This window comes from Acomys minous (genome assembly GCF_964271855.1).
Source record: "Acomys minous genome assembly, chromosome: 19".
NCBI classification, from domain to species: Eukaryota; Metazoa; Chordata; class Mammalia; order Rodentia; family Muridae; genus Acomys; species Acomys minous.
Window position 1 is genome coordinate 29,615,750 of NC_140499.1, and position 27,054 is coordinate 29,642,803.

At 47.5% G+C, this 27,054-nt stretch overlaps 1 long non-coding RNA gene across 1 annotated transcript; it reads right to left on the reverse strand.

The window, feature by feature from the left end:
• Nucleotides 1-1,732: 1,732 nt before the first annotated feature.
• LOC311590313 lies at nucleotides 1,733-8,048 on the reverse strand. Its single transcript, XR_014776825.1, has 3 exons — nucleotides 7,202-8,048; nucleotides 4,038-4,223; nucleotides 1,733-3,694 (listed from the first exon to the last, which is right to left on the reverse strand). It is a non-coding gene; the product is annotated as an uncharacterized lncRNA (long non-coding RNA).
• Between the last annotated feature and the right edge of the window lie 19,006 nt (nucleotides 8,049-27,054).

Below are 27,054 nucleotides of genomic sequence, written 5' to 3' on the forward strand. Positions count from 1 at the left end.
AGCAGCATCCTGTTTGAAGGGAAGGGGAGAGCGGCTTGGGAGAGGGGATACTAGAAAATACAAAAATAGCTTCAGTCAACAGAGCAGCAAATACCATTCCATTCAAAATAAAGAGAACAGCTAAAATTTCAGGATACTTTGTTAAAGTGGACTTCTCAAACTGTGCTCAAAAGTTCAAATTAAAATGAAAAGGAATGTGCCTAGCAACAGTTTCGGATCAGACATTTCTTGTCTGCATGAGGTTTTTGGTGTTTCTTCTTGCAAGTGGCTCAGCTCCAGAGCAGTAAGTTTTAGGATTTCATATACACGGGACTTGAACACCAAAATGCAGAGTGTGGCCAAGTCTCCTATTGGGGCAGGACTTGACATTCTGTATATATATATATTTTTTACCATGTTCCCAGTGGTACCAGGAGCAGTCTGCAGACTGCTTTGTAGATGTGGATACCAAGTGGGAGAAGAGCAGGCTGACAAGAGCAGCCATCATGTCGAGGCTAGCAGGGGGAGCTTAGGTGCCATGGGCTAGGTAGGTGGCATGCTGTCAAGCAATAACCAGTGCTGTTTCAGACAGAGTGATGGCTGGAAATGTGGGGCAAGCCACAAGCGTGCGAACCTGTTGCCATAATCCAGGCACTGCGAGCATCACCTGTGGTATACTCGAGTATAGAGTATAGAAAGCGGTTACAGGAATGTTCAAGAGGTAAGTCAGGCGGGGGGTGGGGGGGGGAGTTGAGGAGGAGGAGGCAGAGGGAAGAGGAGAGGATGATGTTTAAGGTCCAGCTGTGGAAGAGCAAGCTTTGGTTCTGTCGTGTGATGTTTAGAATGCAGACAGAGGAATTGGTCAGGCTTGGAGCAGAAAGGAGCCTTAGTTATGATCCAGAGTGAAGGTCTGGGGAACCGGGACCCAGACTGGAAGGTCGGGGGAGCCTGGACATGGACTGGAAGGTTCGGGGAGCCTGGACATGGACTGGAAGGTCCGGGGAGCCTGGACACAGACTGGAAGGTTTGGGGAGCCTGGACACAGACTGGAAGGTTTGGGGAGCCTGGACACAGACTGGATACGGACTGAAAGGTCTGGGGAGCCTGGACATGGACTGGAAGGTCTGAGGAGCCTGGACATGGACTGGAAGGTCCAGGGGGCCTGGATACAGACTGGAGGGTTCGGGGAGCCTGGACACAGACTGGAATGCACAGGTAAGATCACAAAGACAGGGCGGTGAGGGTGAGATTCAGTGCTGGATGGCCAGTACACAGGCAGCCACCAGCATTCCTAACACAAATCCTGCAGAAGGCATAGGTAGCAATGGGTGGACTTAGCATTCTAATGTTCAAGATGGCATTAGGGAAGTAGTTTCAGAAACACCGCGGGTGCAGGGCCAAGTCAACTATTCTTTATGATTCCTGGTTAATTAAAATACTTACTTTGAAACTAGGAAACAGGTTGACAGCAAAAATTTGGAAGTCACTTTCTTCGGAGCAGAAGCTGGGATAGATAGGCTGACTGGAAGTTGGATGTTTGGTGTTGCCTCATTCCCTTCTTCACCAAGACGGCATCCATGGATGTGTAATATCCCAATGTTTATTCCAGGGACTGCAATGCATCCCTTACTCCAGAAAAGTATTTTTCAAAATAACTTTATGTTTACAGTCAAATCAGGTGAACAGAACAAAGATACCCCAAGCCTCCCCTCCCCTCTCACACCTCTTCACTCACGTCAAGGCCTTTGCACCAGACTGCTACCATATATCTGTGATGATGGGACTCAGGCCAGCACCCCATTGCCTGCTTACATTAGGGTACTTTTGGTATAACTTATTTCTTAAGCTAAAAATAAAGGGATGCGCCACCAACCCTTCAGTGCTGGACTGTCACTTCCTTGCTGTGAACACCCCGCTGCCCACTGAAGCTTGCACCATGGCTGGCTACGTGTGTCCTGGTGTGACATGCAGCAGCGTGACATGCTCGCTGCTCAGCCTCACGAAGCAGTTGGGCTCTTAAAGTGAGTTCTTAATGTGCGCGCTATTGCTGTGGCATCACTCGATGACTGCATCCTAGGCAGACCCAAAGCAGAGGCGGCAGGTGCATCTCGAGCTGGCTGAGGCGGTAGTGGCGGTAAAACCTCAGCTGTTCCCCCTGGGATATCATACTGTTTCAGCACTTCCCTCAACCTGTCCGTTTGTCTCGTGTTCTGTCCCTCCTAAATGCTTTTCTTTGTGGTTTGATGCAAATGTGAGGCCTGGCTGCTTTTATGGTCTCTCTCACTCCCTAGGATGGTAAGGGAGACAAAAATAGTGATTGCTGATGATATTGCTGTTGGCTTTCAAAAAACAGAGATGGCTCAAGGCATTGTGGTAATGTGTCAAGAATGGTCTTAATCATTTAAAAAAAAGAATTATATACATTTCAGTGCAACCTTAAAATATCCATGGGTACTGCAGTTTTGAATAAAAGCTGCAAGAAGGCAGATATATACATATTAAATATAAATTAAGTGTGCCCCGAGTATAGATTCCAATGCTGTACCATCAGTTTCTTGACACTTGTAAAGGCTACAAATCTGAGTGCGTCCTTCCTTTACCTTTTCCATGTACAGTTATAGTTTTCTTTGCCATCAGAGACATGCAATTATTATTATTAAGCATTTTTATAATTATTATACAATCTAATTTATAGGCCCTTTACAAAGCACAGAGCATCGCCCTCACCAAAAGCACTAACAATTGTCACTTTCGGTGAGAAGGTTTTGGTGCTAATGCTCACAGGGCTGGCTGCTCGCCTCGGGTGCTCTGTGAGGCTCAGTAGCTGGCCATGGACACAGGCTTTGCAGGACTCAGAGGAGACCGGGCTCTCCTCCCCACCAGAAAAGCATAGAGCTCAGCCTACAACTTCAGCTCCAGGAGAGTCTCTTTACTCCAAACGGTACAGCTACGAGCACAAGTGTGTTGGAAGTCTCATCCTGTGAGTTGTTTTTACTTCTGTGGCACCCTATGTTGCGTGCCCTTCCTGTTTCACATGACCTGGGTGGCCTTATCCAGACCTGTGCCTGGGTTGCCCTTACTTTCATGCATATGCGGCAATGTGAGCACTGGACAGTGCAGGCAACCTTCTGAGTAATTCCTTCTCTTCACTTGCTCTGAACCTTTGGGACCAAGACCTACCAACTCGTCTTCTCCCAACAGTCCTCTTACTAGCAACATTAGCCTACTACCTCTCATTCCCGCCCTCCCCCCACACCCGCCTTAGAATTTATTAATGGCTTTCTGATGCTGAGTCTGGGCAAGAGCTGCTCATGCGCCCATTCAGCAGCTAGCGTTTATTAACCACGGCAGAACAAGCATTTTCCTGTGCAGTAAGGATGCTTGGTTGAAGGAGGCATTTGGTTTGTGGCCGAAGAATAGCGAAGAAACGGAGAAGGGGCGCCATTTTTATCCCCTTTAATCTGACGAGGTTGACCTGCCCATCTGGCTGCATCTGGAGAGGCCCTCAGCTTTAGGGCAGCTTCGTTTAGTATCCAGCTCTCTGTGCACCCGTGGGTAGGGGCCTCCTACTCTCACATCTGGGAGTTAGAATACTCCCATGGAGACCGGTAATGACTTCCTTCTTGGCTCTGAGAGTTTCTTGGGTTTTCTGACACTGCTCTGTGTGGAAGAGGATTGGCCTGGCTATCAAAACACACTCAAAGTTGAATGGGTTCTGTCGAGAAAAGGAAAAGGGATGCATATACACAGGAGTGCACACAGCAGCAAGCTCAACCAGCCCTACCTTCCCCGGCCATTGTTCAACCCTCCAAATGGCCTGGACCCTGACAGGAAAGGAAGAGGCCACCCCGAGGGGCATTTCCTAAGGCAAGATTAAGCAGGGCCTGGGGACACTGGACTTGCTCAAAAGGAAACAAAGAAAAGTGCCCTGCCTCCAACAGAGTGATTCCCGGAGAACACGGAAATGACGGAAATGACGGGAGCCTAACAACTCAGAATCTCAACAGAAACAAATCCCCCTATCCGCCCCCCCCCCCCCCATCCCCAGCTATCGCTACCTCAGCAGCCAGTGGCTTCCGCAGACTTGCAGGACTCCGCCCCTCACATCAGATGGTGACACCTTCCATCCGGACAGGGCTTTAGCATCTTTTTCCAGTGACACATTGCAGGACTGAACTTCGTCCTGCTGGAAGACCTTTCTCACATGGTGCCCAGATCCTTCACGCTACAGCTGAAGTTCAGTCCTGCTTGCAGAGTTTAAATGGGAGAGGAAAAGAAGCCGTCACCCTTTCCTCTTTCTGAACCATCAAGGCCTTTGATGGCTTCAAAAATAAACATTTTCCCCATTGGTCACTAGCACGCCCCTGTGAACTGGTCAATTTAAGAGAAACTTTTGTCAAATCTTTACACTCAAGGGGACAAGCTGTAATTACCCAACAGGTTTAAAACGTGGCCACAGTAACCCTCCCTGCCCCCCCTCCCCCCCTCCCCCACCAATCTGGTTTATTCAGGAAAATCTTTTGCTCCGGACTCCTGATTTCTACCCGGATCACAGCTCACTGCTTAAAGAGCATTTTGTTTTCTCCTTCTGGAACCCATTGTGTATTGCACCAGACAATGAGCTGGGCATTCAGCTGCAGCCATTAAGTATGTAACTATCCACACAGGTCCATATTAGCCCTCAGAGGGAAGAGGCACCCCAGCACCAAGCGTGTGTTCACCCCCATACCCACATGTGTATGCAGATGGGCACCTGCGGATCCGTGCCCCACTTTGCCCATTGGGCCATCCTGAAGCATTCAAGGCCTCTCTCTCAGCTCTGGAGGCTGTCCCCACAGCCACCCTTATACGCTGTGGAACCAGATCGTTGTTGGCACAGTCCAGAGGACAGCAAGCCAGATTGGGCGGGGAGAGCATTCCATTATTATAACACAATGCCGTAATGGGATACAGAATTCTTTTCATATTACTTCTTATACCAGAGGAATCTTCAAACTCAACTTCTTTTACACCGAAAAGGGAGAGGTAGAATGCAGCTCGCCCTCTGTTGTGTTTTTGAAACTAGAGTTACCGTATTTATGTAGCTGAGTATAATGTGGCGCTCTCTCCCTCACCACTCAGCTCAGAACATCTCCTGGTGGCCTTGGCTGCACCCCTCTGAACCCGGAAGTCCATGCTGCTCTTGGGAAACAGGCCCTTCTGGAAGCCTGCTCTTCATGCCCCATGACAAGAGTGCTTTTGGGTGTGGGGCCAAAACATCTCAGAGGCCCCGACTTCTGTAGTAGGCCAAGCTGACGGGCTGCCAGTTGGTCTCCAAATGAAGCGGTCCTTGTGGCCCCACCAGCCACCCCACCCACCCCCCCACTGCTGCTGTGTGGGTGAGAGACTCCCTGGCAAGGCCTGAGGGAAAGCAGGATGCCCTTCTTCCTAGGTAAACTCTTCCCAAATCTAGCAGAGCCCCTTCCTAGGCTGGACATGGGTGCTGCGACCCAGAAACCTGTAGGCTATTTCAAACTTGGCTACCCATCCCCTGGGTTTGGTTTCCTACCGCAGAGTCTGGATAGGCAGGGACTAAGCAAGGTGGCAGTGTGGGGTGGATACTAAGAGAGGCGTAATTTTTTTTTTTCTTCATTAAAGTGCAGGGAATGAGTTTAGCAGTCTTCGCGTAGCCCAGTCCATGGCAGTTCAACATATTGGCAGTATATCCGGAGAAATCCCTGAGTTCAGCAGAGCTCTAATGCATCTGTGATAGCAACTCACACCATTTGTTATTTTAATTCATTTATTACTTACTCATAGAGCAGACATTTATCTAGAGTCTATAGTGACAGCACGAAATCACTATGTAGTTTAAGTGCGAGCAAATAATGTCTTCTAAGCCTGTACTCCCCAGGCCTCAAGAAACACCTTTCAAATAGTCTGCAAAGTGGGTGCTACCTAGACACTATGGCAGCATCTCTTAGTGCTACGGGGTGGGGTGGGGTGGGGTGGGGGGGTGGGGGGGTGGCGTGGGGGTTGGGGAGAGGGATGAGGACACGTTTTCCATTTCCCTTGAGTTTCTATTTGTTTTTTAATGAAAGAGACTCCATATGTAAATGCGATTACTTTCTCCAAAATTCATCTGTGCAACTTGGACACCGGAGTCAACTGGGGGGGTTGTTTGTACAGGATTCAGGCCTGAATACCAGTGGTGAATACCAACCAAAGAAAGTAATAAAACCCGTGAAAAATTAACATTGCTAAAGAGGACCACAGCGTCCCCCCTGCTCCTCAGCCTACCGCTCTGAGGGTCACCAGCAAGCAACCGTGCTTTAATGAAGTGGCACTCCCTCTGATTAGGACAAAGTGGGCCTGGCATCTTCCGCCGCAGCATAGCTACCCCATTTCTGGGCATGCCGGGCCAATGCGGAATGTTCTCCCAGCCCGAGGGAGCTGGCTGTGGACAGTGAGGACATTCCACTGAAACTGGGCCATGAGGAGCCGAAGACAAAGGCAGCTGATTCAAGTGCACCAAATTGGAGTTTCTCTAATCAGATATATTAAATTCGCCATCATTCTTGATTGTTCTAATGGGAAGAAGGGGCAGCTGTGCCTTTCATTTTCTGAGCGTTTTATTTTGTGCCATGGGGAAGGAGGAAGGGGAGAGGAGGGAACGGGGGAACGTCAAGCTGGAAGGGAAGGGGGATCGAGATGGCCAAGGAAACTCGGTGTCCTTTGTCTTAAGGGTAACGTGATTTTGCATGCTGTTCAGCTCCACACGGAGAGTTCCCAGAGCTGTCACTCACTGAGAATGTTTACCCCCCTCCCAAGATACTCTGCTCATGTAGGCACTCTTATAATACGAGTAGAAAAGTAGCCCATGAACAGACTTGGGGCCCAGAACACTCAGCAAAGAATCCTGGTGACTAGTTTTACTGGGGCTTTGCTTCACTGGCCACGTGGAAACCTGCTCAGCCAAACGTTTCCCCCTCGATGTTTGTGCTTTGTAGGAGAATTAAGTCTCCAGGCACTTGGGAGCAACTCATCTCCTCTCCTTTCGTAACCTTTCGGGCTAAGAGCAGAATCCACAAAAGGCCCCTTTCTACCTTTTGAACATAGAGTTGAAAACCCCCACGGAAGAAACCTGGCCCAAGCTATTTACTTTTTAAACAGCTTAACAGATGGTTCAGGAGAGAGGCTTCCTGCCCCCAAGTGAGCATACATACAATGTTTTGGTGCTCACCTTGGGCTTCAGAGCAGAGAGCTTGGGCGTGTGACGTAACTTCCTTAAACTGGCTTAGTTGATAACAGGAAGAACCTGAGCGAGATAGGAACCAAACGGGGTCGCCTGTGAAATCAATTATGCCGGCCTACGGCAAGCAGGCAGGCAGGCGGCTTCAGTAGGCTCGTGTTTGCGCTTGGTCCTTTTTTCATCCGAGTTCAAGTCTCAGAGGGAGTGAATGTCCATGGCCCCGCAGTTCTGGGTGCACAGGCTCTCACAGGCTCTCAGAGGCTAACGAGTCATCCAGGGAGAGCGCTTTGGAAGCCCGTGCCTGTTACAGCCTGAAGGCAGCCTGTTTCTGAGCTGGAATGTGAAGGCAGCTGGCTGTGTCAAAGGGCCAGAGAATAAAGCCACAGTGTAAAACGAAGACCCAATTCACCAGAGAGCAGATGCTTTTACACCGGCCCCTGCGTCCCCAGCCGCTTGCTTCGAGGCCCCCTTGGAAACAAATGACTTTGTTCCTCCTCTGAGAAAGAAGGGTGGAGGCTCCTTTCAGAAAAAAAAATGTTATTGGGTTCTCTCTAAATGTCCTCATTTGAGGGGAATTAAAAGGAAATGTCATAAGACGGCGTCTATACACACTCGGGGGCATTGTATCAAGTGATACAATGCAGGCGAAATGAAGCTCCCATCCTCTGGGGGCAATCTAATAACTCCATCAATCAGCTCTGGCCTGCTGTCAGCGATGGTCGGCCTCCAGCCTCTCCAAGCAGGTCCTGTGATTTGCCGTGAGGGTGAGACAGCTGTAAGAAGCAGGAAGAAATTTGCCAGAATCTGCAGTCTTTTCTGATTTCCCCTCCCTCCTCCTCTCAGGCACAATGCCGCTTTGTCCTCAGGGCTCTCTCTTCCCTCTGGGCACGGCCTGAGCAGGCATGGCGGCCAAGGCCAAGGGAGGAGTTCAGCTCTCAGCCTGTTCTGCAGCAGCCCTGACTCTGGTGGGACGGGGATGGGGTGAGGTGGGGTGGGGTGGAGTTGGGGGATGGGGGTGGAGGGGGGGGGGCTCCTAAGCAGCCTGGGAGTCACATCCAGAGCTGGCAGGCTCTAAAGAGGTGTCTGTTGTTCTCAGCAGAGGGTGTGGGTGCTGCTCAGCTGGCTGTCTCTCCCCATCCGTGGCTGGTGGTTGGGTAGTAAAGGCAATGCCGAGGTCGAAGGCTGTGAGATCAATAGAGAAAGCACAGGGTTCGGAGCCAAGTGACCGATTCCATCACCAAATTTACCCAGGAAGCTTTTGGCAAGTCCCCCCCCCCCTCCCCGTGGCTCAGCGCTCCCTGTAGACTTTGAGGCTGGCTGAGGATGATATGGACCCAGTGCCTTTCAGGCCTGGTAATGTAAATGTGACACTCCCAGGGACAGCTGAGGATGTGGTACAAGAGGCAAAGGCTTCTAAGTCAGACTGCCGCCCGCTCCCCCCTTCCCCCCTCACCTCCCCCCTACCCCCGCAGTTGCATCCTGACTTCACCACCATTCGAGTCTGTCCAAATGATAAAGCTTCTGTTTTCCTTTTGAGGAAGTATCAGGTTAATGAGTGGACTCAGAGGAGAGACTCTTCTGGATTAATGCCAGAACATAACACATCTAAAACATGGGCTTTTCTTGTAACCTGTCAGTGTTGACTTAATAACAAGCCACATTCACCCAAAAGCCTCAACATTTTAACGAAATCATATTGCCAACTCGTGTCATAATTTCTGAGACAAAGTTGAAAAAAATCATTTATTGAAAAATGGGATTATAGACTGGTTGATCTTGCCGAATAAGTCTGCTGATACACAGTACCTATGTCATTATCTGTCAACTTAAAGATGTTTGTGTATGTGTGTGCGTGTGCTCGTGTGTTTGAGTGCAGGCACATGTGTGCTATGAGGCATGTGTGGAAGTCACAGGACAACTTTCAGGAAATGTATGTGTGTGTCTGTGCATGTGTGTGTGGGTGCAGGTACATGTGTGCTATGGCACATGTGTGGAAGTCAGAGGACGACTTTCGGGAAATACCTTCCTCTCTCCACCACGTGATCAAGGGATTGAACTCCAGTTGTCAGGCTCACAAGTCAGTCGCTTTCATCCAGTGGGGCATCCTGCTGGCTTTATGTATCTTTTAAGAGGATAAAGGTCATCATGGTCAATCCTTCTTTGCAGGGAAAGGACCCTTATTCATCTGACAAATGTAAAACACACATGTTCTTTAGGAACACGCAGGTTCCTTTTTTTAAAACATTTTTTTTTAAATTTTGTTTTTTGAGACAGGGTTTCTCTATGCAACCTTGGCTGTCCTGGACTTGCTTTGTAGAACAAGCTGGCCTCGAACTCACAGAGATCCTCCTGCCACTGTCTGCTGAGTGCGGGGATTAAAGGTGTGCACCACCACACCCGGCTACAGGTTCCTTTTTAAAAAGTATTTATGTGTGCACGTGATACGGGTGTATGAGTGGGGGGGCATATACTATGGTGAGCCTGTGGAGGTCTGAGGACAACTTTGTGGAGTTGGTTCTCTCCTTTAACCTTTATGTCAAATTCAAGTTGTCAGGCTTTGCAAGTACCTTGACCTCTGATCCATCTCATTATGCCAGTGCTAGGTACACACACACACACACACACACACACACACACACACACAATGCTTTTTCTATTTTTAGCCTACTGTGGGCATGGGATCGTTTCCCTACTTTATCACCTATATAAGATCAGGCTTGGGAATTCCTTTATCAGGAGCAGTTGGCTAGTGATCCTATCTTTGGGTGGCTGTGTTAATAGGCAGTGATGTTTTGCTTTCTCTCATCTTTAATGCAGCACCCACATGTCATCTTTGGGCCATGGGCTGACAATGTGCACCCAGCACTGAACAGAGGCATTTGTAGGATTTGTCCCACTCTATTCTGCACTCTGCCTACCCCCATACTTGGGTCCATACGGAGAGAACTCTCCTTACATCCCCCAAAAAGCAAGTTGAGCTCACTTCTAAAAGGTTGACTCCTACTTTCCTTGGCCTCCACAGCATTTTGGGGTGTCTGGTTTTATTGGCCCCTCCTGGAGCTGCTGCTCACACAGAAGCCAAGGAGAAGGTTCATCAGACTCTCCTGGTCCTTCCCTTCAGCTACACTTCTATCTTGGCCCAGTCCTGGGAAAGAAGGGCATCTGAGTTCATCTGTCCCTTTGCTCCTGTTCTTCCCTGGCAGGATTAACAGCGCCCCCCCCTCCCCCACCAGCTTAGAGAGGACTATTTCTTTTGAGTAGGCGCCTGGACTGCTCTCATCAGCTGGGCATCCGGCCATTTTCCCGCCTCCACCCCTGCCCTTGTGGAGTCGAGGGCTAATTGGGCAGGCTAGATATGAGAAACTGGATGGCTCTCCACCTCCCACTGATTCGGGTTCTTACACGGAGGCTTCATGTGTTGTGAATTATAGACCATGCCAGTCACACCCACAATGAAATACAAGCACCGAAACGCCTTTGAGAGCCAAGTGTAAGTGACTCTGACTTGCTGGCTCTGCTTGTGCTGGCTCTGTGAGGCTGGCTCCCACTAGGGCCGATGGACAGTGCTCCTGGCGTTTGCTTGGCACCAGCTTTCCTCATTTCTGATGCTTTTCTTTTAAACTCTCTGCTGCCAGCAGTTATGGCAGTTTGTCACACTCTCTCTGCAAGGGCAGAACCCTTCTCCATGGGAGGAGTCTTCATTGCTTGAAGAAACACAGAAAATCCAATATCAAATCTCATTTTGGTAAGAGATGTCAGAGCCTCTTGCCGGCATCTGAGTCAATCTGCCGCCTCTTAGAGCTTAGACAGTGCTTGGGTGCTAGGGTCTCTTCTGACCAGACATAGACATTAAGTCTTATGCTGCCTCTTTGCCCATCTGGTCCTGGGTCCTCCAGTCCACAGATGGCAGTGGGGACTGCCCCCTCCTGTCTGGACCTGTGCTGGGGAGTGGAGAAAGGAAGCATGGCTGGGCATTCATGTCAGCGGGCTTTGTCTTCTTGGGCTCACAAGTTTCTTTTAAGGTGATTTTTGACTGCAAAGAACACCGAGCTTGTTTTCTCTGGGGAGACTTCGCCTCTACCAGGAGCTTGATAAGTGTTCAGAGCCTGCTTGAGGTTGACATGTTGTCTCTTCATGTGGTTTGGAGTTCTCAAGCTTTACTTATTTCTGATGTGGTGCCTGTAGCCAATGAAAAACGCCTCCCCTCCTACTCTTTTTGCACCCTGCCCCCAACCCCACCTTACCTCACCCCACCCTCAGCCCCCATCCCCCCACCCCCACCCCCACCACTCAAAGTTGTAAAATGAGATTTTTTTGGTTTCTGTCTTCAACATTTCCCTTCTGTGAAATCTCTTTAAGGCCGGGGACACTTCTTCAGTTCCTCCAAGGAGCTGCATGTTCATGTTCTCCTTTGCTCAATAATGGGGCCAGGAGAAAGCTTGGTCAGAGAGCCTGGGAGGTGGGAACAGGTCGCCCCCTTCCTGTGAAGTACTCCTAAGGACACCCTCAGTGCCAGAGGTGTGCTAACAACAACATTTCTACAAAGAGGAACCAACCCAGGCTACACTGCACCTGGAGGCCTTCCAACCTACTTGAGGACAAAGGATTCTGCCATCCTCTTTTGTAAAATTGCGTGTGAGTGTGTGTGTACACATGCACATGCATGGGTACATGTATATGTACACACAAGATGTGTGCACATTTATGGGCATGCACGTGCATATGTTTGCACGTGCCTTTTGTTTGAGACAGGGACTCTCATTGGCCTACCTCTGGGCAGTGTAGGCTATCTGGACAGGAAGCACCAGGAATTTCTTTGTTTCCATCTTCTATCCTGCCGTTGTTGGGATGACCAATGCATGCTGTTGTGTCTGTCTGGCTTTTTTTCCCCACAAGTTCTAGGGAACTAAACTCAGCTCTTTCCCACAGTGAAGGCAAGTGCTCTGCCCACTACTCTACCTCTTCAGCGCCCCAGCATCTCTCTTAAAGGCTACCTACTCTCTAAGCTACCAAATCTTATCATCAACCAGTACCCAGACTCTTTCACCTCCCTCAGGTTCTGGGGCCTGTTGGCCATCACACCTCTAAGTCCCTAGTTTATTTAGCAGAGGCCTCTGAACTGCTAATTGAATGCCATAGGAAACGGTACCATGCCAGGGTTAGAAACAGGTCTTTTATCCCAGCATCAGTCCGCGTTCTGCTCTGATTTGTCAGCCTCTCAGGGACACTGTTTCTCACCTGTTAAATGCGGGAAGTGTCTAGAAGCCTGGGCGGGATGGTTTTGAGGCCATCAAAGAAGGGGTCTTTGCCAGCCACTTGAGTTTAAATGATCACAATGCTTAGCAGAAAAGGGAGTGTTTCAGTCATCTATAGATTTCAGGCAACCACATAGCAGCTCTGGGCTGTAATTTGCTCTAATTCCTAGGATCAGAAAACAGGGTTTGGAGGCTGGGATGCCAGGAAGCTGGAGTCTGAGGCGCTAGATCTGCAGGCTGTCAGAGTCTGCAGCTAACTATACTCGAAGCCAGAAATGGCTTGTCCTAGAATGACTTGCAGAATCCAGCAGGATTCGCAGAGTCTGAGCAGGGGACAGATTTCACAAAGGGAAGAAGCATTTGAAAACAAGGAAATAAACCAAACTGAATCATGCCAGCCATAGCATCTTCTTTGTTTCTGTTGGCAAAAGGCTGTTTTTGAAGAGTCACACAGCCCAAGGCTGCTGTATCCCGTTCTGGTTGCCCGCTATGTCCATGTGCAGTAGAAATGCTGAGGTTTTTGGGAGGCAGGGGCAGAGGCAGGTGGATCTTTGTGAGTCTGAGACCAGCCTGGTCTATAGAGTGAGTCCAGGACAGCCAAGGGTATATAGAGAAAGAGAAACCCTGTCTCGAAAAACAAACAAACAAACAAACAAACAAACAAAAAGGTACCCAGGGTCACAGGGCCATGCAGTCTCAGACATTTGCTCTGTTGAGCTTTAGCGTTTAAGTGTGGTGATGTCAGGTAATCAATGCTGGGCTTTGCCTGATCCAATCCACCTCTGAGTACACCAGAACCTTCTAGTAGCCCCTCAGGGTTAAACAGCAAATAGCGACTGACTGACACACCACCTCCCTTGAGCTACAAACAGAATGCACTGGGTGTTTGGGTCCCTCCCTCAAATTTTTTATGTGAAAATCTTCACTACCAAAGCCAAGATGACCTTTGGGAAGTAACTAAGCCGTGAGGTCTGGTTTTTCATGAATTGGATGAACATTCGTAATAAAGGAGGTGACAGAGACCTTCCTCATTCCTTCCACCATAGAGGGCCACAGCGACAATCCTGCTGTGTATGAATGAGGAGACGGTCTGGAGCCAGATGCCGTATTTGGCGGGCTCTTTGATCTAGGCTCTCTAGTTTCTAGAACATACGTTTCTGTTGTTTATGTGTCAGTTGGTCTGTTTCCATGGCATGTTATGGTATGCACTAGGGCATGTCCCTATGGCGGCTGAAACAAACTGACACGCTGCCCTGCCTTCCAGCCCCCACTTCCAATGTGCTTTCTCCTCGTAGCAGCTTGAGTGTGCTTCTGGCCTCCTCTACCCTGAGCTTTGCCCATGCCTCTCTTATCTCTCAGAGTGGTTAATCTTCCTCTTTATCAAGAGTCTTTTTGAGTCCATCTTCAAGAAGCCTGCCTACCGTTGTCTCAGGCAATGCACTTGTTCGGCTCTCGCAGAGCAACCTGTGCCCGGCTTTGTAATTGTGACTTGCCAGCATCCTGTAACTGTGGATTTCATAGATCTGTGAGCTCTTGGGGGCCAGAGCTTTTCTCGATCTCACATCCTTGGGTACATAACGTAGATAATAGAACTGTTACTGAATTGAAAAAAAAAAAGCAATTATACAAGCCCCAAAACATATTGTTTACTTCAACAAGGTATTAAGCTATACTAAGAGACTACAATAATAGGATCTATTTGTAAATGTTTTAGAAAATACAGGGCCCTCTTCAGATTTAGACCAGGCCTGGTTGACTTAGCCACTGAGTAAGTGTGGTCCTAGACTTAAGTCTCAGTTCAGAACCAAATGATCTGAAGTTACAAATGCAAATTCTTGAGGTCTTACCTATGTCTCCTAAAGGAAGTTCTGAAGGGTGGGGCCTGAAAAAAAAAAACGAGCACCATCAGCAAGCTCACCTGGTCATTCTGAGAACCCATGTAAGGCTGGTGAGTGTGGGAGGGAAGGCATAGTAGCCTTTTTCCTCTCATTGCTATGATAGACTACCTCACTTAAGCCACTCTATCTTGAGTCAAGATGTAAGGGGGGGGGTGTAGTCTATCACAGTGGGAAGGCAAGGCAGTATGGGGAGTTTGTGGTACAAGTGGTCATGTCTCAGTGGACAAAGGGGCAAAGCATGCCAGGGCAGAACTGGATGGGCTGCAGCCCTCACGTCTTGCCCCTATTGGGAGCCACTTTCTTCCTAGGCACGCCACAACCTCCCTAACACACCGTCTTCCTCACCTAGCTGGAGAGCAGGAAAGCTTGTGGAGGACAGTTTAACATTGAAACCACAGCAGGGAGAGGCAGGTTGAGAAGGGGATGGCGAGGCTTAAGGGCTCAGTTCTTATGGTTGAAGAATGCTCCGCCGTGCACAGAACGGGCAATCTCAGGAGAGCAACTTGACTTTAGAATCAAACCTCTCTGCCGCTTCCTTCCTTCCTTCTGTGATATTTGAAGCATTTGTAGCACAAGCAGGAGGGCCAAGAATTTCTGAATGTCACATTATTCTACCCGGATATTGGACCAAGGGCCATAGACATGAGTGATCAAGACAGCGTGGTGGAAGGGTGGGTGCTCCTTGCTGTGGAGGGAGCGGAAAGACCCATGTCATGTCGCTCAGCTTGGGAAACAGAAAATAAATAGACCACCTTGTAAGGCTCTTAAAAAGAACAGGCCTGCAGGAGGTTTGTCTCTTTTGCTTCTAATAAACAAACAAACAAACAATGAATATAGAAAATAAATTCTGGGCCTTCCACCCCACGGCCTCCCTTAGCTTGGAGAGTCCCCTCAGACTGGAAGAGTGAGGAAGGAATTGGAGGTTGTGAGAGCTTTGGCGTCTCTCAGGTGGTGGTAGGGAGCCAAGTGCCTTCTGTGGACAGCAGGAGCCAGAGGAAGCTGAAGAATCTGGCTGGGATTTATTGTTCCTTAATCTGGCCCCATGAGAGGATCAGCTGGCTCCTGCCCTGGTCTCCCTCCCTCCTCCCCCCTGCCTGCCCCCCCCCCCCCCCCCGCCTTGTAATTTTCTCCCTGGCATAGACTGTGGTTGGGATATTGTGGTAACCGCGGAGAGAAAGGGTTACACGGACGGACGGTTGGTCAGTCCAGTCAGAATGGTCAGCTGATGATGGGTGGGTGAATCATGGCCATCTGGGGCTAAAAACAGATTTGGAGGGAAAAGCTGCTCAAGGTAGCACGACAAGAAATCAACAAACACAGCCAGAGCCCTGAGCCGCGTTCAGGAAGTTTGCCTCACTGAAGGAAAACTGAATATATGTGACTATCGGCTGAGGAGAGGTCTGAGGGGTGTGTCTCCGATACAGAAGGAAGCAGTTGTGAGTGACTTCAGCTTATTTATTATTTACTTTTGAAATTGATAATGAAATAAAATAAGTCCAGGAACTGATTGTGTGTGTTGTTTTTATTTGTTTCCCTCAACACTGAAGGCTAACCAGACAGATTCCTTGCATTTATATATGTCTGTCTGCACACACACACACACACTCTTTAAACCTTGTCCTTGAAATGAAAGTTGCTTTAGGGTTTGTAGCGTTCTCATCACACTGAAACCTGTCGTAATGAAACTAACCTTTGCCAATGACAATTCTGGAAGATGTAGCCGTGCAGTGACTGATGTGTATTTACTCTGCAAGAGTTTTAAGGCTCATTTGCCCTGAAACAACCTGTGAGAAATGTGAGAAAGCTGCGTAGGACAGACCTGTAAGCTCTCACTTACCTTCCAACACCTTTATATTCAAACGAATGAAATCCAGAATCAAATTACATGTTTTAAAAAAAAAAGCTGGCGTATAAAACATGCCCCAGCCCAGCAGACTTAGTTTGTGTTTCCCACTTATAATAGAGGTAGACCCCACGAGACAAAATTAGACACTGATTAGTGATAGTGCTAAGATTTTTTCAGATTTTATGTGGGGTTATTTTAACTAAACACTCATAATTTATTTCTCCATATTTTTTCCCCTGCACAAAATGTAAGGTTACAGTTATCAAACAGTTTGCCAAGTGTGTATTGTTAGCTATTTGTTGAATCAGTACATTTCTTAAAGCCAGTTCTTTAAATAACCAGGTGTCCCCTTTTTAGCTGTTGCATACAAAAACATAAACATCGACACCAGACAGGTCTTCCTGACCCTGTAAGCCTGACAGCAAGGCCTGCTGTGTTTACAGTCTCAGATAAGGACAGCTTATCTCGCTGACATGCTGTGTCTGGGATTTTGAAACCGAACCCATGACTCGGCTTTTCTAGGTATAGAAGGACTTCTTGTACCTCTGGCCACTCTGACCCCTGCTTACCACACACAGATGGGTGAGGGCAGCCCCCTTAGTCCAACTATTTTACTCTGCTTTCCCTGGACCTGCCGTTGGCCTTGGGTTTCTAGTGGGCCATTCGCCAGCCAGTTCCAAGACACACCATGACATTTCTACTGTGGACATACTCTAGGTTGAACTGTGTTTCCCTTCCCCAGCACATATGCTGAAGCTCTGACTCTCAACGTGACACCCAAGTGACCACAAAGAAACTTCCCCCTCCTCCCAGTGTATTTTGCAGCAGTGGGTATTGAGCCTAGGAGACCACTTCACAGCACTTTTTTCTTTCTTTCTTTCTTTCTTTCTTTCTTTCTTTTCTTTTCTTTTCTTTTTTAAGACAGAGTCTCACTAAGTTGCTCAGGCTAGTCTTGTATTTTCTCTGGGGTCCAGACTGTCCTTGAACTTGTGATCCTCCTGCATCAGCCTCCTGAAGCCTAGTGCAGAGAGAATCTTTAAAAGGAAATGTAGGTGGCTTGAATTATTTTTTTTAATTTTATTTAATTAATTTCTTCAGATTACATCTAAATTGTTATCCCATACCTTGTATCCTCCCATTCCTTCCTCCCTACCGCTTTCACCCTATTCCCATCCCCTGTGTCTATGACCGAGGGGGGAATCTCCTCCCCCACTATATGGTCAAAGGCTATCAAGTCTCATCTTGGTAGCCTCCTTATTCTTTCCCTGAGTGCCACCAGGCCTCCCCCCACCCCCATGGGGAAGAGGTCAAATATGGAGCACCAGAGTTCATGTCTGAGACAGTCCTTGCTCTCCACTCAACTGTGGAGAACGCCCTGTCCATTTGATCAATCTGAGAAGGGGTTCAATGTTTACTGCAAGTGTTGTCCTTGGTTGGTACAGTAGTTTGATCTGAATCCCTGGGCCCAGATCCTCCCATCATGATACTTCTTGTAGGTTTCTAGGGCCGTCTGTATCCTTCTATTTCCCCATTTTCCCCACACTTCTCTCACCTAGAGTCCTAACAACTATCCCAATCTCCTAGTAAGTGAAGACTTTCATGGAACATGCCTCTTGGGCTAGTGACCAATTATAAGTGAGTATATACCATGTGTGTTTTTCTGCTTCTGGGCTAACTCAATCAGACTCTGAGATTCCATCTTACACCCATCAGAATGGCTAAAATAAAAAACTCAAGTGTCTGCACATGCTGTCGAGGATGTGGGGAAAGGGGAACACTCCTCATTGCTGGTGAGAATGCAAACTGGTACAACCACTTTGGAAATCTATCTGGTGCTACCTCAGAAAGCTGGGAATAAGGCTTCCTCAAGACCCAGCTATTCCACTCCTTGGAATATACTCAGAAGATGCTCCACCATACAACAAGAGCATATGTTTAACCATGTTCATAATGGCCTTGTTCATAAAAGTCAGAACCTGGGATCAACCTAAATGCCACTCAGTAGAAGGATGGATAAAAACCCTGTGGTACATTTATACTATGGAATACTACTCAGCTATAAAAAACAAGGAAACTCCAAAATTTATGGAGAGAGACATGGAGGATTAAATTCTTAAAGGCAGGGTCTTAATCTGAAAGGACTGTGGTTTATAAGAAGAGAAGATGAGCTCACAGAGCTGCTCTTGCAGAGGACCTTGGTCCCCAGCATCTGCACGGTGGCTCACAGCCACGTGCAGCTCCAGTTCCAGGGGACCTGATACCTTCCGTGGGCTCTGCACACACGGTGTTCTTACTGTATTTCTAGTGGGCCATTCCGGAGTATGCATACATACAAAATAAAAAATAAGAACAGAGATTTCTCTTTTTGCCATGAGAACATAACAAGAAGTTACTGTCTGAAATCTGGAAGCATCAGCTTCCCAAGCATCCTACCTGCTTGGTACCCCAATCCTCAGTATCTAGAGCCAAAAGAAAATAAATTTGGGGCTGGAGAGATGGTTAAGAGTGCTGCCTGCTCTTCCAGAGGTCCTGAGTTCAATTCCCAGCAACCACATGGTGGCTCACAACCATCTATAATGTGATCTGACGCCTTCATCTGCAGATAAATAAATTAAAAAAAAAAAAAGAAAATAAATTTCTACTGTCTAAGCTATTCAGTATGGAATTTTGTCATAACTCCCAATAGTGATACAGCTGTGAAGCTGGTATAAAAAGATTGTCAAGGGGCAACTTCTTTGAGCAGAAAGCATCTTGTTCCTTCCTATTTCTTTCTTAAGACAGCGTTCTTTGTCCCTTCTTCCCGTGGTGTTACTTGCACTCACACAGACACTAACACTCTTTCTGTCACTAATATATAACATTTATCAAGGTCTCACAGTGGGCTAAACTCTGTACTCGATGTCTCTGTAATGCTTCTTATATGAGCAAGACACTGGTTTGAACTAATTAAAGTCATTAATCTTCATAGCAACTCAGAGAGATTGCTAATATCATCACCCCCACTTCATATTTACTAAACTGATATTTAGGAAAATTTAGTGAGGCAGGTAGCAGAGTGCAGATTTGAACCCTGGCTTCAGCGCCTCTCTAGTGAACCACTTGTTATGCTCTCATGAGAAGCCTTCTGTAGCTTTTAAACCACACATGGACTCACACAGTAGGCAATATTAAGAGCCTTATCTTGCTGGCAGAGAAACTGAGGCACAAATCTTCCATGTAACATTCCCAGCATCTTGCATTCAAACCTAAGCTCTCTAAACTTTTCAGGAAGCTTCTAGCCTTTCCATCCACATGGATCCTCTAAAGCTGATAATGCCGGGGTTAGATTGTCTCCTGCAGATGATGTCTAAGGAGCTTCCACGAAAAGGCCAATGCAGTGAACAGCTCTTGGAGCTTGCAGGGTGTAGACAGTTGGTGATGCTCTCTCAGCCATGGGTACCAAATCTACCTCCCACCGCGTTCCATGCACTTTACCAGAGATTCCCAGCTCAGAGGCGGGGAGGGAATGCGAATCCCTGGGCTCTGACTCAGAGTCCATGTGTTTGGGAGCCAAAGCTTCTTTGTCTGATATTGGAACAACTTCTCTCGTTCAAAGTCGGCTGTGCACCTGCAGATTTCCCATTAAACTGCCTGCCGAATCAGGAGTAATGACTCTCAGGGGGAAGAGATAGTATTTGCATTTGAATTAATGTTGAGTTCAGAGTCACAGATTCCTCATCAAGAAGGATTTAGAGCAATTGCTGATATCCTGGGGATCTGTGACCAGCTCATTATTTTCATCTCACAGGGTAGCACTAGAATTCTTAATTTTTTTTTCAAGTCTTCTTTCAAAAGTTTGGCTCTTTTTACCCCCCTGATCATAATTATAATAATCTTGAAACATCAGTCTGCTCCAGATATCAAGGTGTTGAATGGATAATTTCACTTTAATGAATTTGTCTCATATGGGCTTATTTTCCACATCTGTCCTGAGCTGAATAGCTAACTGGCTAATAAGAGAGTTGTTCCGTTTCATTAGGTTCTCCCTGCTCATCTCCTTGAGGTGGAACTGATGCGCTGCCAGTCGTGAGCCCTGTCGGCGCTTCCCTTTTAAGCAAGCACAGATCCAAATTCTGTTCTATAACACGGATGCCAAGGAAGAATACAAAGTGAAATAGTGAAATAGTCTATCTTGACAAACTGCTGGATTCCACTTACCCAGTGGCTTCTGCGAGATTAGCATGTGTTTGTTACAGACGTCAGAAACACTTGTACCCGAGACCATCATGGGCAAACATCCCTGGCAAGGACGGATATAGTGGAGGTGAGGGGAGGGAAGGAGGGACAGCTGGTGAACTCAGGAAGGGAGAGAGCGGGTAAAAGGAGAAACCAGTGCATCATGGGAACCTGGAGGCTGTCTATAAAGGGCTTCCATTTGAGTCGAAAACTTTGCATCTTTTTATGGCGGTGTCTTGGCTGTTGTGTGGCCCAGGAGAATATGTTGGAGTGTAGTTTCAAGTAATGTGGGGTCAGAGACAGGCACAGCATCCCGTAAAAAGAGCAGGAAGACACTTGCCTCCCTGGACCTCCCGGGTCAGCCCAAAAGGAGGCATGCTCAGTTAGGATAATCAGGGTTGTGAGAGAAAACCTGAGGTCTGTGGGGGGGGGGGGAAGCTGTACTATCCCGCACAGCAGGAAGGCCCAGTGCACTTCAGTTGGCTCTGTCGTGAACATCTTTCTTCTCTGATGTTCTTTGCTTAAGAACATCCTTAAGCTTTTCTACTCAAGACTGATAATGATCTCTGATTAAAAACCAAGGTGACATGTTTTTGTTTTAATCACACCCCTAGAATGGGTATAGTAGGAGAATCTCATCTCATGAAAGAGACATTCTTCACCTTGGGCTTGGTTGGATGAATCAGCCTTGTCCTGCTCTGGGACCTACAACTGATGTAAAGGGAAGGTTGTGGGCTGTTGTGAGTCAATCACTGCCAAGAGGTAGGGATGAACCCCATCTAGTCAGTGTTAGAATAATTATTTAGTGGGATGTGTGGGCTTTGGAAAGAAAGGATGGTAATTAGAGAAGTGAAGGAAAGAATAGAGGGTGCCCATCAGCTTTCCGTTACTGTGACAAAATGCCTGAGGTAGTCAACCTAAATGCAGAAAAGGTATGCTCGACTCATGGTTTCTGAGGTTTCAGTTCATGATTACTTGGCTCTGTGCATAACACACAATGAAGAGAAAGCACAAAGAGCCTATTTACCTCATGGTGTATAGGAGGCAGGGTTGGGGAGAAGACAGGAAGAGCCTTTGGAACCAATATCCCTTTAAAGATCATGCCTTCAACACACTAGCATAGATCCAACAGGCCCCATCTCCTAAAAGTCCTGCTATCTTGTAGTAGTGCCCTGGACTTGGGCCCAAGCCTTCCACACATGAGTCTTTGTGAAACATTAGAGAGATGAACATATCATGGAGGTAAAGATAGAGAAACAGTACTCATTATGCGGGCCCTTATGGAAGAGTGTCACCAGTGCTGCTTTGAGGTGAGGAGATTATCTGATGTCTAGTGGACCAAACTGGATCAACTGACCCTAGGGTGTGAAACTAGTTGGCTTTACTTCAGGTTTTTATGAAGTATATAATCAACAAAACAAAACACACCAAGAACTCAGGCTGTTCGAAAGAAGTGGGGTGTATACGTGCCTGCACACCAAGGCTATTATGTATGTGCCATGCTCCGTGTCCTTCATACCTTCAGGAGGTGTGGACCCAGGATACCCCAAGGTGTGCAGTGAGAAAAGCGAGCATAGAATGAGCCACTGGGGCTTCTGGGTGAGGAGCCTTCCTGCCTCGACAAACTTCATGGAGATTACCATTGAGGAGGAAAACAGCGAGGAGTAATGTTTGTGTTTACAGAAGTGCTAGGAAGCTAGGAAGCATATGTCCCACAGTTGGGCACATTTAGATCGGGGGGGGGGGGTTATGGAAATTATAAAGAGACATTACTCTAAAGTTAAGACCAGAGAGGGCTAGTCTGGCAAAGAGCAAGGAAAGGGGGCATTCTAGAGGTAAAGACAGAGCAGGAAGGAGGATGTTGGGGCCATAACCGGGATGGAGCAGTCTGCCTGCAGAAGCTGGAGAGACAGAGGGACTTCAGGCCAAGGCTACTTCAAGTTCCTGCTAGATAAACTGGGAAGCCACCAGGAACGTTTGAGCAGGAGGGAGCATGTTCTCGAGCTTATTGCTATCCCAGCTCTCAAACGCACATGGTACCGGGGACGGGGACTGGGTGTGACATCACGTGATGATGGGCGAGGACACTGAGTGATGAACGGGGGCTGCTTCTGGCACTCACCCCGATGTGTGTCATTGTCACACCTGCGAGACATAGGCTGACCTGGTGACAGAAACGAGGGGAAAGCACATGAGCAGCAGAGCTGTTTGTGTGGCCCAGACTCTGGCATGAAGTAGCAGTCGCATGTCACATGGAGCTCTCTGGCCTGCGCTGTTAATCTGCTTTGTAGACTCTTCTTTGAGGAGGCCTCAAAACCCACTTTATATTCCACACTCTGTTCTGTCACCTGCACACACTATTCCCTCAGGTTTGAGGGATAATTTAGATTACTATCTGCTAAGATGATTAGCCTCTTAGTGGTAGCTGGTAAATCAAGCTGGGAAAACATTAAAAAAAAAAAAATGGCCTCTCCACTGATGAATAGAAAAATCATTTGCTTTGTTTGTCCCTCAAAATATATCAACTGATGATGAATTCAGTTTGAAGCAAATGAATTCATATTATTGTCACTTACCCTGGCACTGGATCTAGAGATCTCTCAGCCTATAGAAAGGACACGAACATTTATCATTTTCTTTTTCTGCTCTGAGACGTCCCTCAGAGATGAGAGGGTTTAAATCTCAAGGCAGAAAAGAGAAATCTTCCAGTTTTAGCCCCTTGGATTTCTAGATATTTGCTCAGGGGATGCCCACTGGAAACAGAAGAAGGCAGAACTTGGAATTCTGCTGATAGTTTTTAGAGAAAGAAATAACTTTTCTGATACCACTTTTAGGTGAGGAATTTTCAGAAAGAAATGATTGCATGATTGCTTCCTCCACCTAGTCACCTCAAGACATCCTTGAGTTGGGAGTCTGCAAAAAGAAGGCAGGAGGCCACAGAGCCGACTGAAGACTCCAGGGCCAGAGCACCTGAACGCTGATTGACTTCCCACCTTAAGGGCTATCTGTAGTTATTTGTTTACAAAGCAGTTTGGGCAGATACGGGGACAATGGTCTTAGTCTAGTAATTTTTTTTTTTAATATAAAGAATTTAATAGTAACATCTTTATACCTCTTCTAAAAATAAGACACTTATTTTTGGGCGTGCTTTTTAAAAATCATTTTCACCAGCAGGGCAGTGGACATGCAGGCCTTTTGATCCCAGCACTGGGGAGGCAGAAGCAGGTGGATCGCTGAGTTCAAGGCCAGCCTGGTGTACAAGTGTGAGTTCCAGGGTGGTCAGGGCTACACAGAGAAACCCTGTCTCGAAAAACCAAAAAGAAGTAGAATAAGAAGAGGAGGAGGAGGAGGAGGAGGAGGAGGAGGAAGAAGAAGAAAGAAGGAAAGAAAAGAAGAAAGAAGGAAAGAAAAACAAAACCAACAACAAACAGAATAATTTTCAGCAAATTAGCTCATGTGCGATTTTCTTCATCAGCAGGAGCTTCAGCGGCTTTGGTGCCGGGTTGGAGGCGAGGGAGAATGTAAGGACTCAGAAGGTTTGCACGTAACATACTCAGGGCGCGGAGACATGATCTGAAACTCTCAGGCCTCCCGTTCTCCGTGCAACTCCTGCTTGGAAGTGAAAGCACAACCAGATAAATAGATCATCCAGGAGCCCGGGAGGGAAGCTGAGTCCCTGACACACAGAAGCCGTGTTAGAGGAGAGCTCTGCTCCATTGTCAGTGATAACAATAATTAAAGGGCTCTGGAACCTCAGTGCTCACCCTTGGGATGTTTAATAGTAATTATTGGTAATTACATATTATTATGTCAGAGATATATAATTATATAATTGTTATTATTAAGTATGATGTTGGCCATTGAGGTTTCAACCCCTTCTTCATTTGTGGGTCCTCCTTTGGGCTGGTAATTGAGATAATAGGGGCTAAGGTACAGAAGAGGGAAAGTAATTGGGCGAGGGCATGCTTGCTTGGCTCCTACAGAACCCCAGGAGTCAGCGGCCTCTGTACTCAAGTGGTTTGGTTGGCATCTCTGGCTGACCCAAGAGATAATTATTTCCAAAGAATTTCTGGCTTCAGAGTATTCTGGCTTCACCGCAACCCGCCCCCCACCGCCCCCCAGCCTCTGCAGAATGTCTGACTGCGGCATTGCCCGTGGGCAGTTTGTGTGATAATCCCGCCTCGGTCTTCATTTTGGGTGGGTGCCTGTGAACAGCAGGAGGATTGGTGAGAGAACAGCAGAAAGATCAGACCAGACAGTACGGGCCTGGAGGGCGGCTTCCTAAATGCCTGACCTTGTGTTATTTTATTGATTCTCTCAACAATCCTCTGAGGAGAGGCAAGAGAGACTCAGAGAAGCCAAATTCTTGGATAGCCAAGAAAGACCTGGGCTCTTGTGCTCTGTGGTCCCTGGGGCTAACTTCATGCCATCTTGTGTGTCTGTGGGGGTAGCAGTGTCCGTTGAAGGCGGTTCAGACGAATTGGACAGTGTTTGCAAAAAACGCCCAGAGCAGGGCCTGACTTGGGAAGTACAGAGTGAGTGCGAATGCTCCGTAGAAGGCCTCAGAGAGAGCAGGAAGCTCACTCCACAGGAGTAACGAGCAGCAGCAGCAAAGCAGTCAGCAGCCTGCTCTTTCCATATTGTGGGGAATGCTATCCCAAGAGGCTCTAGTGTCCGTCCACAGATGCCTCTCCTGTTGAAAAGGCCTTCTGGGAGCCCCCGGAGCGATCAGTTAAGCTGCTCTTTCAATACTGTTCTGATTTCAGCGGAGCCCTAGACAAGCTGAGGCTTGTTTGCCTCTGTCTTGAGTGTTGCCCAGGTCACAGGGAGGGGGTTGCTAGGCAATGGCTGGGAAGCTTTCCACAGAACCCTGGCTTAGAGAGGGGGGAGGAGGGCAGCCTTGGTGGGAAGAGCTGAGCTGGGGAGGCAAGGGCAGAGATGGGTGGGTGTGGCCGCGCTTGTCTCACCTGGTGCAGCTCTGTCTCCAGAGGGCTCAGGTGATCCATAGAAAGAGTTACAAATAGACACCATGCCCCAGTCGTAAACAACTCAGTTGCTTTAGCTTGTTCACAGCATCCTTCCAAAAGCTCAGATGAACCCATCCCCCAAGATAACACAAATTTAGGGAAGGCAGCAGCGGCACACGTTAGCTGCAGGCTAAGGTTCATACCTGATGTGATCCCTCTTCCTGGAGAGAAAACCATTCAAGATTAGACTGACAAGTGCGGAAGCATAAAGGATAGCCAGACTTATACGTAGTTTATTTCTCTGGCTCTTTTTTTTTTTCTCTTGAGAACACAAGAGTATTCGCAAACATTTGTATTTATTTATTACCAGCTCCCTTCAATAGAAATACAAGCAGAGCTAGAATCTTGTAATGTGGGCGGTGTGTGTGTGTGTGTGTGTGTGTGTGTGTGTGTGTGTGTGTGTGTGTGTCTGTGTCTGTGTCTAGGATTGAATCTAGGTCCTTACACACACTGGGCAAGCACTCTCCCACAGACCTGCATCCTTACTTTTCTTCTCATCTTTCATTTTAAGGCAATATTTCACTAAGTTGTCCCAGGCAAGCCTTGAGCACACCTTGTAACCCTGACAGGACCTGAACTTGTGATCCCCTGTTCTCTCCCACTCACCTGTAATTAGATGTGAAGGGCTCTAGCAGGCCTGAGCATGGCAAACATGTTTGTAACAGGTTTTGCCTTTTATCCTTCTCCACCATTGCCTCTGCCTTGCTAAAAAACCGTTAGGTTACACTCCTAAAGCTAGCCACCAAGCTCTAGTTCCTTATTTGGCCACTTCCTCCTCTATAAGGCTGACTCCCAAGGTCCAGCTATCAAAGTATTGAAGCCCAACAACCAAAAGCCCCCTTTTGGCTCACCTAATTAACCTGTCCAATCAAACAAAACACTGTGAATGTAACATTTGTATAATTCCTGATTGTTTCGTGCTTCTTCTTGCTGTAGGAAGTTTATTGTATATATGTGTAATAATATAAATGTATATGTAAAAAATTTTTAATTAACAAAAAATAAAATTTCAAAAAGGAAAAAAAATTAACCAACTCATCCTATCATGGTGTTTCTCTTTTTAACTTATAAACTGCCATTTGCCTCTGGGCCACCTCTGTCTCCTCTCTATCCAGAGGCTGTCCTTTGTCCCTCTGAGGCAAATTCCCCTTCCCTCTCTCCCTTGTTCCTTCCCCTTATCCTCTATTTCCTGTCTTTGTTCCTTATTCCCTGACCTTTGTCCCTCTGGAAGAAGAAATCTCCTTTGTGCTGAGAATTTGGTCTTGGGTGGTTTTGGGCTGACTTCGAGGTCCTTTCAAGAGGTCTATGCCACAAGACCCAATATAAAATAAGGTTCCTAAGTCATTTCTTTTATGTCTCCGACTTAGTGCTTCTGCCTCTATATGATGTGATTAGCCGGACTAATTTTTGGCTTAGTATGTGTGCATATTTTCAACCTTCCAGAGTAAGAACACTAAGTTGTGGTTTTTCCTGTTTCGTTGTACACACACACACACACACGCACACGCACACGCACACGCACACGCACACGCACACGCACACGCACACGCACACACATTGTGGTGAACGAGAGGTCACTTTAGACATGGATGCTGCAACCCGG